Consider the following 14,032-nt stretch of genomic DNA (forward strand, 5'->3'; position numbering starts at 1 on the left):
AAACTGGTATAAGAAATTACAGATTTTTGGTCTTTACAGTACTGAGTAGTAGGAAAATAGCAAATAAAATTTAATGTAGGCAAAAAGCAAGTGCCAAGCAAAAATCTACACTGTTCTTCTGACGGTGCTATGAGAGGTAACAGTTACAAGCCAGGAAAGAATCAGGCCACATGGTTGATAACGTCCAGTGAACACTGGCCTCATCAGATAGGTATTAGAGAAAATTTAGACAATACAGACTTCTCCTAAAAGAATGTGTATTTTGCATTCAGGTTCATTCCAGATTTGCACAGCTAAGAAAAGGCATCCTGGAAAATGAAGTAAAGTTTAGAGAAGACGATCAAAAATTGTTAGTCGAGGATTTTATCTTACAGTAGAATAGAATTATTACAACTTTTCAATCTAGAATTATTAATTCTAAATTGGTAGATTTTCCACCAAATCCTGAAATACTGGACATTGGGGCCACTTCAAAGAATGATTTCTCTCTTAGTATAGAGCCCTGGTTACTCTTACTCTGTTAAATCTTCTAAAGGTCTAAAGATTAAATCCATTGAAAAATGGTTCTCTGTGGGTTAGTCACTCAGTATTTCAAAGGTAATAGGTGATAATGACCTAAAACCCATAATCCAAGTGAAATGTTTATGCCCTTCCACTAACCCCTAAAAATTACCAAGCCTCACTTCTCGTTACTATCTTCGTAGGGTTGAACTTTTATAAATTCTCTAAATACAACGCTTTCACCTTACGGGAGAAGAGTTTTCACCTTATGGGAGAAGAAAGTAAGGTCCAGAGAATTTGAATGACTTTCTCCTGATCACACAAGTAGTTTGTGAATCCTGATTTGAGAGTAAGGTCCCAGACCTATACATCCTATATGTGCTTTATCTTTAACTCTGGTCCCACATTTCACCTGAGGTTAACCATTGCCAATGGATTGTTTCAAGGGTACCTCACAGGTAATCTTGTGATTCTTTAACCCCTTATTTATTTTTTTTTGCGGTACGCGGGCCTCTCGCTGATGTGGCTTCTCCCGTTGCGGAGCACAGGCTCCGGACGCGCAGGCTCAGCAGCCATGGCTCACGGGCCCAGCCGCTCCGCAGTATGTGGGATCTTCCCGGACCAGGGCACGAACCCGTGTCCCCTGCATCGGCAGGCGGACTCTCAACCACTGCGCCACCAGGAGAGCCTCAAACCCCTTATTTTAGACTGATTTTTCTCACTTCTTTATTTTTATTAATGGAGGGTTATTTCCTAAGTAACCAGGTAGGAAGCCTGATAACACTTCTATTTTTTCCTATCTACCCTTTCCATCAGCTACATCATCTGTACATTAAGTTAGCAGATATTTATTCATAAACTGTTATGTCCCAGAACCGTATTAAGCACTTGGTATGAAGAAAATAGTCTCTGGTATTTATAGGCTCAATAGTCCTATATGCCTTTTCACTCAATTTCTATATCATTTTCTTCCTTTCCATCATCGCTGCCACCAGTCTAGATTATTGTACTAGCTGCTGTATGGTTTCTCTCTCCAGTATTTCTCTTTTCTTAAATACTCCTGTAATAATGTCAATAATATTACTTTCCTATTCAGAGTCTTCATTGATCCTTCATACATTCAAATCCTGCCCTGACCCCATTTATATTTCTGGTCTTTTTATTGCTTTTTCAATTTGAATCAAATGTATCTCTCTAGTTGTAGCCCCTATGTTTATTAATAAAAACATTAATTGAGCATTTTCTATGGGTAAAACTCAGTGCTAATTATACTGAGGAAGACAAATGAGGCATGGTATCTGAAATCCAAATGCTAACACTTTATTAGAGAATACAGAATCTTGTATAGACATTATGAATATCATTAAAACTGTAGGGAGAACACTCACAAAATTCAAGACAGAGAGGCTGCCTTTGGTTGGGGAGTTCCAGAAGGAAAGGTTTCATAGACATTTTAAATTTAACCCTTCAATTACTTTCCCTGATACTTTTGGTTTATTGTCCATCCTGACTTTAATCTTAGATAATTCTATTTCTGAAAATGGAATTTTTCTGGGTAATGTGTATACTACTTTGTGTGTGTGTGTGTGTGGTACACGGGCCTCTCACTGTTGTGGCCTCTCCCGTTGCGGAGCACAGGCTCCGGACGCGCAGGCTCAGCAGCCATGGCTCACGGGCCCAGCCGCTCCGTGGTTTGTGGGATCTTCCCGGACAGGGGCATGAACCTGTGTCCCCTGCATCAGCAGGCAGACTCTCAACCACTGCGCCACCAGGGAAGCCCTATAATGTGTATACTACTTTTAATGAATGTTTAGTGAAACTATAATTGAAAACATTTTCAGTTTTGTTACCTAATGATCTCATATAAGGATCCACATGATATATTCTATCTTAAATCCTGTATCAAAAGATGTATGTTGACAGCCACTCAGAAATGACTCTCTGCTTGATCACTTGAGTTCTTAAAGGAACTTATGTGGAAAATGGTCTCAATCCCAGATAACCATGATTTCTGGGGCTCCTCTCAGTCACACTACCCTATTCAAGGCTGAAGGCCAACTTTGCCTCCAAAGCTAATTTCTCCCTATGGCTGCCTCATCCTGACTCAGGACCAGACCAGAGCACAACAGTGTTTACACTGGGGAGTGGGCAGTGGGCAGTGAAAGGCTTGTGTGTGTAGTGGTAGAGGGATGGTGCATTGGGGGGAAATTTTGCTTTTTACTCTACACCTTATTATCCTCTTTAAATTTTTACCATGAAATGTATTATTTTTATAATTAAAAGAAAATAAAACACTTTTTGGAAGTACCCACAAGCTTCACAGGACTGAGATCATGATAATATTTTCTTTTAACACTTGGAGTAATCCTTTTTACTGATTCACACCATGACTAATTTCCTTCTCAACCATTCTGAAATAATTATCTTCTGTTCTATTCATCTGGTTAAAAACTTGGCTGCTCTCAAGTGTATGGCTGATCTTTGGCTAAGCCACTTGAAAACTCTTTTGAATACTATACCTCAAATTTTATACCAATTAACTTGTGAATAATTATTGATAATGAATGGTTTCTTTACTTTTTTAGAAAAGAAAGGTTATCAAAAGTTTGGATAGGAGGAATATTATTAGTATTTATCACTGTTTTTTAAATAGGACTTTTTGGCTCAAAAATTATTCATAAGTAGATGAAAATAATTTAAGAATTTTGAGACAAAAAAATCTAAGTTTTTATGAAACTCTGTTACTTTTTACACTGTAAAAATTCATGCTTTTGCTATTTCTGTTTTCTCATGTTATTGACATTATCTAACAATTTATTTTTGTAGAAATCTTATCTATGACTTAAGATCTCACTCACAAACCACTTCTTTCTTGAAGAATACCTTGATAAATTTCTAACAGTCAGCTTAGGCTAGCATACAACTCCCCAAAATCTGTAGCTTACAACCACAAAAGCTTAATTTTCGTATTTTATGTCCACTGTTGGCCAGCTACAGCTCTGCTCTGTGTCAGCTGGATGACAAAGCAGCCTATATCTGAGATCCTGCTGGTCTTTTAGAAGAGTTGTAAGAGAAACATGGCAAACACAAACTAGCTCTTAAGCTTTAACTTGGAAATTACTCATTCACTTATGTTACCAAGTCATTGACCAAAGGAATTCATATGACCCACTCTGAAGCCAACAAGATGGAGTTGTACCATAAGTCACATGGTCAAGCATGATGTCCACAGGATTGGAAAGTATAAGTCACACCCAGGTAGGGACATAAAATATTTTGAACAATAATACAATATATAGCATTGATCATTGTAATGGAGGTAAAGAGATGAAAACAATTCTAAGTTTTTGAATTCTCCTTCTGTGTTCTTATCAACTCTGTCATTTTTTTCTAGAATTATGTAAATCTTTTTTTCATTCCATTTACTTCCATTCTTTATGTCCCCTTCCCAGTTCCATTTTTCAAAATTCTACCCATTTCACAACATTTCAATCACAATCTCATATATTCTCGGAGGCTTCCTTGGTATATTCAACTTATATTTGACCCATTTCTTATTTGACCTAATGTATATTGACTTTTGGGCACTAACTTTCTTCAGCTCTTCACAGTAGTTTTGTAAATATGTGTTCACTTATTCTCTTCCAAGTCAAACATATGATGATGTACTTGACAAGATTGGAGCCTTGATATCTTTTTCCTCACTGCGTAGGAGAAACTGTGATTTTTCAGGTTGCAGTGCCCAATGCTGCCAGTACAGCTAGGTTCCCCAAAGGCCTTTTCTGTTCAGGATAGAATGTGAACAAACCTCTTATTTGTAAAAATGGGTATGACTTGATTTAGGAATCACTTCTTCCAGCATGTGCTTGGTGTATACGGAAATTCGTATCAGCCCCCTGCTCCTCTCAAATGTTTACTGAATGTGTTAATAGATAATCTTGGGATTAAGGAAAGGAATATTGACCTCTAGTTAGACATATATATTAATAAAACAATATGTATTATGTGAATTGAAGTACTTCTATCCTTTTTTTGTGAAAGGATATCATTTGCATATCATAGAAGAAAAGGTAAGAAAAGCACTGAGGAAATTAATGTTATACAAACCACTGGAAGAAGTAAAATGATGGTTATCAGAGTTAAATACTTCATAAAATAAAGTAGGGAGAAGCCAATAAAGCATCTATTTGACCAGGGAATTAGAAATTGAAAATACAAAGAAAGGGGCCCATTATCTAAACATTTAATGGGATGATATGTAAACACCACATTTAGTGAAGTAAGCTTGAAACTCTTTCAAAAAATGCAGATGTTTTTTCATAGCCATTGAATCACCTTCATATCACACAGTTTGTTATTCTTATAACTGAGTAATGAGAAAGAGATAAGAGTTGTAGTTCTTAGAAAAATGAAGAGTAGATGAAAGAGAGGGTTTGAAGGCATTATCTAGTAGTCTTCGTTTTCATGAGTAGCTACTGTTAAAAAAGCTAAAGTTACAGTAATGATATTAATGTAGCCAAACCAGCATAAATTAAATATGCATTTAGCTGTTAAACAATGTGATAAATTAACTCTTAATATTAGACTGAATTTTCTGGTACAGTACAATCAGAATCCTGGTCATATTATTAAGCACTTAAAATAAATGTTTTCATATATATGTTTAAATACATGTTTGACATTTTGGACTTACAGTGAAAGGAGAAAATGGGGACTAGACAGATGAGAGAGAAAGCATGTAGAAAATCAGTCAAGAGGAAAGTTGCTTGACATCTGTCAGGAAAGAAATTTCAAAGACGTTAAAGGCTAAAACAAGGCAATAAAGGACATAAGTTCACTTTGGCAACTATAACTTTGAAAATAAATGATGAATTGTTTGAAGTACTCATAGTAAATACTGTAGTAGACTTTCTACCCTGCAGCCCGTCAGAACTTGACATACCTTTGGAAAACTGAGTTTGCCCCAATATTAGTTCCCATTGTTTGATTGGGGTTGATGCCAGTCATATCTCAATTTCTATACCTTGTGTAGCAAATCATAACACTCTCTCCCCTAAAAAGAGGGATGGGATCTGGGATAGATGAATAATTAAACCAGCCTGATGACATCTGTGCTATCGAATTTTCTTCAAACAGTCAGAAAAGTGCAATTATCTTTTTCCTAAAAATGTTAGCTGACAGTCTGGAGTGGTAGTGGTCATCATTACAGTTTCTGTAGTGTAGTTGTTATCACGTTTGCTTGACATTGCTGCTATATTGCAGAAGACCATTGAAAATGGAGTCCACAGAGAGGTAAGAAAGCTAAGCTAAGAGATGGAAGAGACATCACAACAACTTCATTAGCCATGTGCTATTGTTGCCATTTTATAGAAGAAGAAATTGAAGCTCAGATACTTAATTTCCCAAATCATTCAACCAGTAGCAGTAAGTGACTGAGTCAGGGTACAAACTTAGGACTATGTGATTCTAGATCTCTAGTCTGAACTTTATACATGCTCTCTCATTTGTTTTACTAAGAAACTCTTGGGGTTTACAGGGGATGTTATAACCCATCTAGAAATGAGAAAATGCATAGCGCAAATTTAAGGTATATGTACAAAATAATGAAAAAAACAACAAAATAAGAGACATTGTTGAGACCTATCTGTACATATTCTGATTAGTAAAAAATAATCATTTCTTCTGCATCACACAACCTTTATTATTGATAATTCATTTTTAAAATATTTTAAACACCTAAAAACAATCAATTATGTGATAACCTCAAAGCAAATGATATACAGTTCTTTTCTGTAAGTAGTTTATAATTCGGAAGACACTTTGTAAAAGTAATATAAAATAGATTATATATTATGACTTGAGCCAATTAATATAGTTAAATGTGTTAGGAATGTTGAGGGAAAAATATAATGTGATAGAATGATTTAGTTCACATCAACTTTATCCAGTCATAACTCCTCGAACACTGACATGAAGTGTGGTTTAAACTGAGCATCTGAGTGGTGGTGGGAATAAGGAAAGATATCTGTGCCTTCAGAGAATGAAAGAGTAAGTCAATATCAAATATTTTCCTCAGAGCATTAGACTTTGAGTTCATAGAGGAAAAGATCAAGTGACTGATTCATTTTCTTAAGAGTGCTTAGTGGAGTATTTATGTCCAGTTTTACTCAGTAGATTTTAACTCTATCTAATTACTGGGTCCAATTTTTGCTAAACCTTAGGAAGTTTACATTCGGGACCCGCCTTTTTTTTTTTTTTTTTTTTTCCCTCATCATTGTATTGGTTAGTCTTAGGTTTAGCTCCATAAATAAGATAGAAGTTTATTTCTCCCATAAAAGAAGTTTAGAGGTCTAGAAGTTAAGCAGTCAGTCCAGGGCTGGTCTGCGGGCATGAAGAAGCATGAAACACACTAGGCAAAAGAGGTCTCTTGCTACCTGAAACCTTTACACCTTCTTCCTAGAGGAAATCCCACACCTTCCCACTTAGATATTCATGGCCAGAATTTATAGACATGACTACATATCTAGTTGCAAGGAAGGCTAGAAAATGTAATCTTTGCTTCCAGGCTCTAGTGAGCCCAGCAAAAAAAAGAAAATTCTATTACTAAAGAGAAAAAGGAAAACAAACAAAAAGAGTCTTTAGTCTTTGCTAAAATTGCCATCTCTAAAGTGCCTAGCATTTTCATTTTACCTGTTTTCCCAAAGTTCTTTGACCCTTTGGATCTTTGCTCTTGTGTTCCTCCCTCAGGACACACTTCCTCCCTTGCCTGTTTGCTCCACATGGGCGTACCCTTCCACAGCTGTAAAACACGAATGAGACAAATTGGATTACAACATGTTAGGTTTTGTTACAAACCCAGTCTTAGATGAAACACAGAAGAATTTAATAAAAATCATTGATTTTGAGCCACAGTGCTCCATAGTAACTAAAGGTAAACTGAATAGGCATCATTTTTATTATTTAAATCGTATTGTCATTCTTGAGTAAAGCAGGTGGTTCCTTGTAAAGAAAGGTTATGAAAGGCCTTCAACATCGTCTTTAATAATACATGCAGACATTCTCATCTGGTTTTGACCTTGATTTTTCATTTCTAAGAAGGTCTAAAGGATGCATTAGTTATGTGCACAAAGGCTTTTCTTTCCCTCTTTTAAGGAAATGTCCACAGGATTGGAAAGTATAAGTTTAATGGTACTTAATGGTTTTCCCTTATGAAGAGTACTGAAGGGGTTGCTATTAAAGCACAATGTCTTATATCAAAAAGTTCCTCATTTACCTTTCTCAATCACTTGTTTTATTAATTTTATTCCTATATGAAATATATATTAAGAGCAGCTGTGGGTTCTATGCTAGGCTAAGTCCTGGAAATGTACACACACACACGCACACACACACACACACACACACACACACACACCCTGTATTCCAGCTCTGTACAGAGTTCTCTCCCATTATAAATGGGAGAGAAGACATAAAATAAGTAAATACACTTACAGACATTTTTACAAATCGTGATAGTTCTGTAAAGCAATAGTGCCATAAAAGAGAACAATGTGTGGAGATCTAGGGTTTCAGAAACAGTCTCTCACTGAGGAAATGACATTGGAGCTGTGGTCTGGAGGATGGACAGGAAAGGTTATCTGGCTGAGAAATATTATCAAAGGGGAGTGAGTATTCCAGGCAAGGGGACATGAGTATACAAATGCATCCATGTAATGGACATGGAGTAGTAACATGTGCGCATTTATTCCATTGACATTTATAAAGCACCTGCTCTAGGTACATGGCATAGCAAGACAGTAAGATACTGATTGTTGCTGCCCTGCGAATGTTTACAGTCGAGGGGGAAGAAAGAGCTCATAAATGTGTGCAATATAGCAGCATTCACATCTACTAGAAGTATTTCAAAGTTAGGATGGGCAGAAAGAAAGAATCATTGTCTAATTCTCATAGAGGTGGGAAGGAAGAGGCTTGATAGAAGAGCTGACTCTTGAGCTGTGGGGTCATGATTTTTCTGTTAAACATCCTGTTTTTATGTCTTGTTATCTTCTTTAGGATTTATCAGTCTTTATTAAACATCTATAATATGCGGAGGTTTGTGTTGCAAGCTGAGGAGAAACCAGGAAGGCTTAGAATCCATTATTTTTGAATTAGGAACACTGGCCTTAGTTGTCTAACAGAATAAGTTAAGAACTTTTATTTTATCTCTCTATTTATTTACTTTTCCACAGAGCCCTTTAGTCAAAATCTCAGGCAGAAGCCCAGTAGAGAATGGCCAATAACTAACTCTGATTGAAATATCAGGGTCAGGAAGCTGACAACCCAGTTATAAACCCCACCCTCACTCTATGAGAAACCAGATGTGAAACCTGTCCTCTAGTAATGATGATTTAGGGAATATAAGAAACTATGTCCTAGTTATCTTCACATTTATCTTTTAATACCCACCTTATACTAATTGGTATTTTAATTGTGCATTTAAAAGTATGCGTTTTGCCGATTTTAGATGTCTCCACGTGGAAAACAAATTTAAAAATATTTAAATTTAATCTGCTTTAGGTAAGCAGAATAATTCCAGGGGAAGACAAATAGTTATTTCAGACTTTACAAAAGAAGCAGAAAGCATCAGAAGCCCATGAAAATAAATCTACTGAAACTACAGTTTGATAAATGTATAAATAAGAGGTGATTCTGAAGGCTAGTGATTAGTTGATAAAGTTCTTCTAAATTAATTAATTAATTAATTTACTTTTGGCTGTGTTGGGCCTTCATTACTGCTCATGGGCTTTCTCTAGTTGCAGCGAGCGGGGGCTACTCTTCGTTGCGGTGTGCAGGCTTCTCATTGCGGTGGCTTCTCTTGCTGCGGAGCACGGGCTCTAGGTGCGCAGGCTTCAGTAGTTGTGGCGCATGGGCTTAGTTGCTCCACGTCATGTGGGATCTTTCCAGACCAGGGCTTGAACTCGTGTCTCCAGCATTGGCAGGCGGATTCTTACCCACTGCGTCACCAGTGAAGTCCCTAAAGTTCTTAAATAATAAGTTTTTTAGAGGGATTAATAAAGATGAATTTCTTATCCAGCTGAATAAACCTAGGCAAAGCAATATATTTCTACAAGTCATGATAATTAGTTCTATAATTATCAATTAAATAGTAAAAGAAATTCCAGTTAAACTAGAATATTGTTGTAGAGTGGAGACTTAAAAAAAATAATTTATAGGTTCCTCCATTTGAATTTCATTTGTAATTCATTGTAAGTTCTAGCTCACTTTTTCTTAAGGAGAGATAAAAACAGAAAGTCCAAACAAAGATTTGATTTTGACATTTTCAAAAATCAAAGAAGAAAATCAAATAATGGAATTATGGCTTTGTCTGGATAATGTGAAATATATCAACCGTATAGTTAAATTTAATTAAAAAACTATTAGTAAAATTAATGAAATAAATCCATTGATTTTGACATTATATTTGAATAAATAAAAATATAATTGACGATTTAATTTCCTGTGTTGACCTTGATGCGAAAGAATGTTTAAGAAAAACATTTTGATAATTTTTAAAAGGCCCAGGGAATGCTTTGTATAAAAGAATATTGGGCAATGTATAATTCATTCCTGCCTATGGAAAGCTTATGTAGTTCATAATATACACTGGAAGTCCATTCATATAGAGGGCTCACAGGAAGAAAAGCCCAGCAATAGTTGCTAGTTACCACATTTCGAGAGGCAAAAAAACATATCAAAAACTCAAAGATTTTTCTCTTTCAAGACTTAGAGATCAATTTCTTCCCTGAACTCCTTACAAGTTTAAAAATCAAAGTACTAAACACAGTACTGAAATATTGTCAATGAACCATTCTCAAAAGAATTTTTTTTCAATGTTTCAAAGAAAAGAACATTGTAAAGTCCAAAGTGCTATTTTCAATATCTCACCATCCTTGACTGGTGTGAAGCAGAATGAGTCAACCCAAAGCTGATAATCTGGATTGTGTAAATAACCAAATTTACCAACTAGAATTCTGTTAATTGCAAATTACTGGAAATCAAATTCAAAATGGCTTTAAAAAGAGAGAATTAATTAGGTAATATTAATGGAAAGGTGGCTATATGATCTAATAAATTGGCTGGCTTTGGGCAAGAAGACAGGGACTCAGTGAAACCATCAGGCCCCATTGCTCTTTCTCCATCTCTGTTTTTCACTTTCTCTGAACAGGCTGTACTCCTAGGTATCATATCATGGTAACATGGAGCCTCCTGCCTCTTCTCAGCTCTAATCCAGTAGGAATATGTGCTTGCACATACATTAGGTACGTGCCCATTAGGCACACGCCCATCACAGATTCTGGAGCTGTGACCAAGAATACAGGATATGTTGACTGATCTGAGTCTATATCATATGGCCACCCCTGTAGCTGCTGGGAAAACCTCACCTAGAATGTATGGCCTTGGATTGGGTAAGGAGGAATGCACAAAAGAAAATGAGACTGTTGCTAGAAGAATGAGAAATGGGTACAACAACAAAAAAAACAATAATTAGTCACTACGACTCTGTAGTCAATATTTGTGTATGGACTGAATATTTGTATTCCCCTAAAATTCACACATTGAAACCCTAATTGCCAATGTGATGGTATTTGGAAGCGGGGTCTTTGTGAGGTAATTAGTGTTATATTAGGTCATCGAAGTGGGGCCCTCATGGTGGGATTTACGACTAGAAAAAGAGGATGAGACACATCTATCTCTTTCCATCACGTGAAAAAAACAGTAAAAATATCGTCCAGAATCAGGCCATGGAACCCTCATCTTTGACTTACCAACCTCCAGAACTATGAGAAATAAATGTTTGTTGTTCAAGCCACCAAGTTTGTGGTAATTTTGTGATAGTAGCCAGAATTAAGACAATCGGTACCTTAATGCTGTAATATGTACTTTTAATTAATAGAATTTCATAATATACCATGTTTGATGACTCCTTAATATTTTCTTTATTATTATTATGTTATTGGTCCAGGTTTCAAAAACAATAAAATACTAAGTTAAATCACAATATATATATATATTTAAAATATTGATTCCTAATGACTGTAAAAGCATAATAATGAACTGGACAGATCCATGAACCTAAGTATCTCAAATACCCATGAAATTTGAAAATTGTCTTTAAATGAGCATGAAAGAAAAAAAATATGTTCTTGCCTCCCACTGTTACTTAATAGGCAAGCTAATCTGCTTTCCTATTTAATTTAAACCTGAATTTACACTGTGCTGCTGTCCTTTTTGAATATGCTAACTTTATGCCAATAGATTAAGATTTGTTCTTAAAACTGCTGGCAATATTTCAGGAAAGAAAGACAAAAGAAAGATGAGATCGAGATAGAAAGAGGTATAGTAGGAAAGAAAGACATGGAGGAAGAAAGGAAGGAAAAGAGGGAAGTAAAGAAGCAAGATGATACATTTTATTCTTAGCATAATCAGCTAAAACATTATTTATAATGAGGATACCTTAATTAGGTACTATTAATGAAATTTACTTTTGGTGTATCAGTTTCTTTCAAATTGTTCTGTTAACTAAGGAGATTTTTTTGTTGAGGGGGGTGGTGGGAGGGAAAGCACTGCTGAAAGCAAAACAAGCAAGCAAGCAAACAAGCCTCTCTTTCCTTGCTGGCTTTCAGCCATTTTCTCCCCGTAAATGAAGAAACACAGCAGAGCTTATCATCAGACAACTGAAGCACACAATTTTCCAAACAATCGTGAGTGTGAGCTACAGGGGAGGACCATGGGATGGCGTTATCTGGTCATGTTTCATGTTTTATATCTGTCATCCACTGTTTAGTTAAATAATTTTCTTTTTTGTCCTCCCTAAGTGTGAGAAAAAGTTTATTTAAATGAGAAATTATTTCAATGTATTTTAACTTCTAAGATTGAAAATATTCAGCCCATCTTATAGCATACAAACATATCTTGGAAAGTTTAAATAAAAATGAGGGGTAAAGATTTGCATTAGATATGTGCAGATGTGTTTAAGCAAAACTGACTCAAAGATGTACTTGGATTACATTTAATTTTCTTCACTCCAGGATACATTTTAGTGTCACATCAAATTATATGCCTTATTTTTTAATCTATAATGATATTTTATGTGTAATGTATGAAGACAGAGATAGAAATATTTTTATAATTATTTTTCCATCAAGTTCTAGGTTGCTTATTTCAAATTCAAATAAGATGTTTCCACAGAATTTAGCCTCATATTGAATTACTTGCATGGAAATTATTTCCAAAGGTGGCTGAAACAGGTCAATGAGAAATTAAAATAAAGTAACATATTGGAGCTTTTTACCAAACATTTAATTAACTACACATGTTATTCAAAGTTATGTAAAAACTCAGGGGACTTATTTCAAATGTCCTGTACCAAAAAACCTTTATTTTATAACCCTATAGAAAATAGGAATTATTATTTCTTTATCCGTAACAGTTAAATTAGGGTGGAATTTAGAAACCACTAAAATGTTTAGAAGGGACCAGAATGCCTTTGTGAAGTTCTCCTTCTCCCTCTTGGGAGGGGTCAGAGCATACCAGGGTGCTCTGAGAGCCCTGGCCTCCCGACAGTGAGGATGAAACAGCACGTGTAATGATTAATGAGGCCGGGCTCATGCGCACACAGCCACAGACCACAAAGCACGAAGTCATCTGCTTTGCCAGCATCTCCCTCACTTGGATTGCCCCCATTTTTCATGAACAAGAGTTAGGTTCATCATGTGGGGTAGGACTGATAGGCAGTCTTAGTTAACCCATATACATGTGAATAGAACTAGATGGATTCTCCTGCTAGTCAATTATTTTCCCCTTACCAGCACAAACTAGTATAAAAATCAACTAATCATCACACTGGGACGCCTGGGACAACAAATTTAGTCTCAGTGGAAGAACCTGGTCGAATTATATAACGTTTCAACTTCAAGCCAAGCTGTAGCTCCAGGGTCAATTCTCTATCACATTATGTACAGGAGTCCCTCTGCTTTCATTTCAAGACTATGCTTCTTACTTTCATACTTCACCCTCCAGAAGTCAGTTTTCTAAGTCTAAAAAAAGAAAGTCTTTCTTATACTTAAAAAATAGACATAATTACTACCTTATAAAATTTATGATCTGTTGTTAAAAAGTTGGGGGTGGGTCGTATATTTTTATTGCCTTTAATACTTGAAACTATTCTGAAACCGGGACCATTGATGAAATTGCAAACAACTACAGCTGCCCCTTCAGCTTTTTACCTCTTTCTGCCCTCATTCCTTTCTGCTCACAGGACCCCTTAGGATAAAATCTCGCCACTCTCAGAGTCCTATTGTTCACCAACATATTTATGGTTTGAAAATGTTTTTATGGATAATCAATGTGTTCTTTACACAAATGAACCCTTTCCCTTATGTTTTTAAAATTTTTTTTAAATTGATTTTTATTGGAGTATGGCTGCTTTACAATGTTGTATCAGCCTCCACTGCACAACAAAATGAATCAGCCATACACATACAGATATCCT

The sequence above is a fragment of the Stenella coeruleoalba genome (genome assembly GCF_951394435.1).
Source record: "Stenella coeruleoalba genome assembly, chromosome: 3".
NCBI classification, from domain to species: Eukaryota; Metazoa; Chordata; class Mammalia; order Artiodactyla; family Delphinidae; genus Stenella; species Stenella coeruleoalba.